Consider the following 3,950-nt stretch of genomic DNA (forward strand, 5'->3'; position numbering starts at 1 on the left):
GGAAGAGTTATCATAAGCATAGACACAGATAATGCTTGGCATTTTCAGCTTCAACGCCAAGAACTCTGCTAAGCTTCCACCCTTGAGTGATGCCATCTGTACAGAAACGTTAAGCCCATCTTTACCTCTAAGGTCTCATATGTTAAACTGACACAATCAGCTAAATTCAGATTTAGAGCAGATAACCTGCTACACCTGGGCATAGGTACATAAAGTACAGCCGCTTGTCCTAAGTGTTCCGTAAGTAAGAGCTGTGATCATCTTGTTTCTGCCAAGTCACCCAGTCGGATAGCAGGCATTACTTTGGACTAATGGAAGATATATACCTGGCTCCTTGCATACCTTGCCAACACTCCACTTGCCAGGCAATGCTCATTTCATTTGATTTCATTCCACTGCCTTTATCTGAGTATATCTGGAATGAATCTGGCCTATTAAGATATAAGCAAAGTGATAGAGGATGTGCATACAGAGATTAACAGACTAATCATGTAACAAGTTATGTTTCTGGAAAACAGAAATAGAACAGTACATAATTGTTATGCTGTGAAGACACATAAATAAAAAGGGAGTAGAGGAGAATGAGCTAAATCACTTGTTACACTGTTGATTACTGAGACTGTTAGATATTTTTTGGCATGTCAAACATCTCAAAAATAAAACATGAATTCTCACCTCCCTAACACAGAAGAATGGGCATCTGTCATGCTACATTCACTCGATCTATATTAGAACCTCTCAAAGCTTTTCAAAGACTCCTACCACGCTGCATGTTTTCATTTTGCAATGAACTCAGCACAAGGACATTATTTTGTTTAAAGGTCACGCAAAGCATTAGCTGAGTACGGTCTTCAAGAAAACTATTTCATAAGTGCACATGGCTTCAACATTTCATAAGGGCCCAGTGTTGCAAGGTTTTGAGTCCACGAGCGATGATCTCATTCCCCAGATTTGTCCGTATTTATCAGCTACGTAAAAGAGAATACGCATTGTAAATGCTTACAAATACATCAACACGACGGATCAGTCTATCAAAGAGATAGATCAAAATAATACTGCTCTGTAATGGTAAATATTACTTCTGGGGAACTAGGTATACGCTAGATCCAGTGTGTGCAAACAAATGGGTACTGTTAAACTCTAAGTGGGATGTTTTCGTTCCTTATATTGGCTGTTCAAAAGCTCCTCAAACAAACCACATCAGAATCTTCTTTTTTAAATGTGTTATGGCTGCCTTTCTATCTGGGCTCTCTTCACTGTGATGCTGCAGAGCTAAATGAATGCTGAAGGCAGACTTTACTGTATTAGACAGTAAAATACCACGTCATGGACATCCAACATAGGTTATAGATAATTACATTCTTCATTTAGTAGTAACATTCTTTTAAAGATTACATGAGAATGCCCTTCTGCCCTCCATCTTTTTTAATTGCCCCACACTACCTTGCTCTAGAGAGGACAGAAAGAAAATGGATAATGCAACAGGTCAGATCACTGATTTAATAATACTGATTTATACCATAACATTATTTGGGACTGTGCTTTTTAGTGAGAAGTATGGTTTTGGTTTGTATTTTACTGACTAGATAGTAACACCATGGTTTTACAACTATTGAAAAAAAATCTGGGGGTATCCTTGCACTCCTAAGGCCAACAGCAAAAATGACAGCCATGTTGAGAGTATCTAGGGTGTCTTTCTCAGCTCTTTCTGCTGCAGGATGTGGAAGATGTCAAAATAAAGTTTTCACAGAAGCAGTATGAAAATGAAACTCATTTAGGAACTCGAGAAAAGTGGTTTGTGACCAAAGTCTAAACAGGACAGTCTTTCATGGGTGCGTCAAAGCCTGTAAGGTTCAATGGGCAGCCCAAATGCTGTGACTTCTAACTTGTGACAAACTGGCTCTGTAACCTCTACAGTGAAACTTCCTATATTTTTAAAGGCATTCTAGAACCAAAGATTAAAAAATCCATCATGCAGGTTATTTTCACTTTTCATGAAAACTATCTGATTTAAATCCAAACCATCTGATGTCTTTGTTGTCAAAGTTATTATTTTACAGATGGACTAACATCCTCCTGGAATCACCTGCTGAAGCATGCAGTAAACTCCATGAGTATCCCGACAGTCATGAGTTTCAAACCCTACCTGTTGCCAGAGTTGTTAGACATTTGTTTATTACCCAAACAGTCCAAGAGCTGAGATTCCTAACCAAGGACCATGCACCCACCCTGGTGTCAAACACCAGACATGAGTCTGCAGAAAGCATGAGCCTCTTGATGTCCTAGAAGAGGTGTACTTTGGCAGCTAAAGACACTTAATCCATTGTTTTAACTCCCAAGCCAGATTTCTCTTCCTTTGATTTGTACAATGTTAGCTTTCTCCTGTCTTCTCTACCTACAATTGTTTTGCTGACTCCAGTCCTCAGTGCTGCAATCACACTTCATCCTCCTTGGCACTCAGCTGTCTCCAGAAGTGACACTGAAAAGCACAGGAAGTTTAATTTTTTTCTTGGTTGAATGCTAACCTAGTAATGGCCCTACCGATACCGGGAAAGACACCGGGAAGAGCTATTAGAGAAGGGAATCCTATAGTCCTGGGACAGAATATATCTGGCAAACTCTATAACCTTCAGAGATTTGGCTGTCAAATGCTGACTGCGCTGAGCATCTGCAAGCTCGGATTTTCAGAGTCATGACTCACCCAGTTTCATAGAATCATAGAATCATAGAATGCTTTGGGTTGGAAGTGACCTTTACAGGTCATCTAGCCCAAACCCTGCAGTGAGCAGGGACATCTTTAACTAGATCAGGTTGCTCAGAGCCCCATCCAACCTGGCCTTGAATGTTTCCAGGGATGGGGCATCTACCACCTCTCTGGGCAGCCCATTCCAAGTTGACTTCATTTTCAATTTCTTCTGAGCAACATCATAAATTGTTCCTCTGACGATTAGGTAGATCACCTCCACCTCTGCAAAGGCTCTGCAGTTTCTCAACTAAATGATGAGTTAATATTTAACACAGGAGTCCCCCACCACACACTGTTTTCTCTCTCTTACAAGGCTTTCTGATATTTGGGTGCAGTGAAATCGGGGAGAGACACAAGAAGGCATGGATATCTGCTTCCAAGCTCAAACCTGCTACACTGTAGGATAACAGATAGCACACATCGTGATGCCCTACTACCACAAAAGGGAGCAACACCTCCTTGCTCTCCTCAAAACAGGGAGCTGACTCATGCACTGTATTGCTTTGTTTAACAGAATCTATTCTGCTTTGGGTGGATGTCAGATTGACGACACATTTTTGGTTTATGATTTCCTTCTCTTCACTAACATTTGAATATTCCTTCTACTGTAGCCCCTGATGGTAGCTATTCTCGATAGACATCTAAATCTCTTATAAGTGCTTTTTGTAACTGACTGCCTGGAAAACTGAAAACATTTATTTTGACAGAGGTTCTCCCTATTCTTCCTCCTTGTTCTCCCAGAAACATGTATCTAATTAGATATGAGTATTTTAACAATGCTATCGGAAAAGTATCTGCAGCTGTTTTAAATTTAAACTTCAGGGGCCTCGTTCACCAACCAGTTATTCAATGTTTACAGTGTCATAACATCTTTAAAATTGAAAATGTTAAAGCCAGCATAAAATGGAGGAAAGCAGCAGCAAATTATGCTATTGCTATCAATGTAAAGCCATATAACTTAAATTTGCACTGATTTCTTAAAGTGATAGTAATCACTGAACAGCAGGATTAAATGGTCATGCTGTATAATTAAAACCTATGTATGCCACTTGCTATCCTTTCAGCATTTTCTTACATAGTTTGCCCTCACAGAAGAAACCAATCTAATATATATATCTGAATTTTGTTTCTTTTGTGATTTTAATCTAGTGTTTGCATAAGTGTGTGATTAGCCACAAAGAGGCCACCTGGCTGGCCACGCCCT

Source organism: Egretta garzetta, unplaced genomic scaffold (genome assembly GCF_000687185.1).
Source record: "Egretta garzetta isolate BGI_Z169 unplaced genomic scaffold, ASM68718v1 scaffold256, whole genome shotgun sequence".
Lineage (NCBI taxonomy): Eukaryota > Metazoa > Chordata > Aves > Pelecaniformes > Ardeidae > Egretta > Egretta garzetta.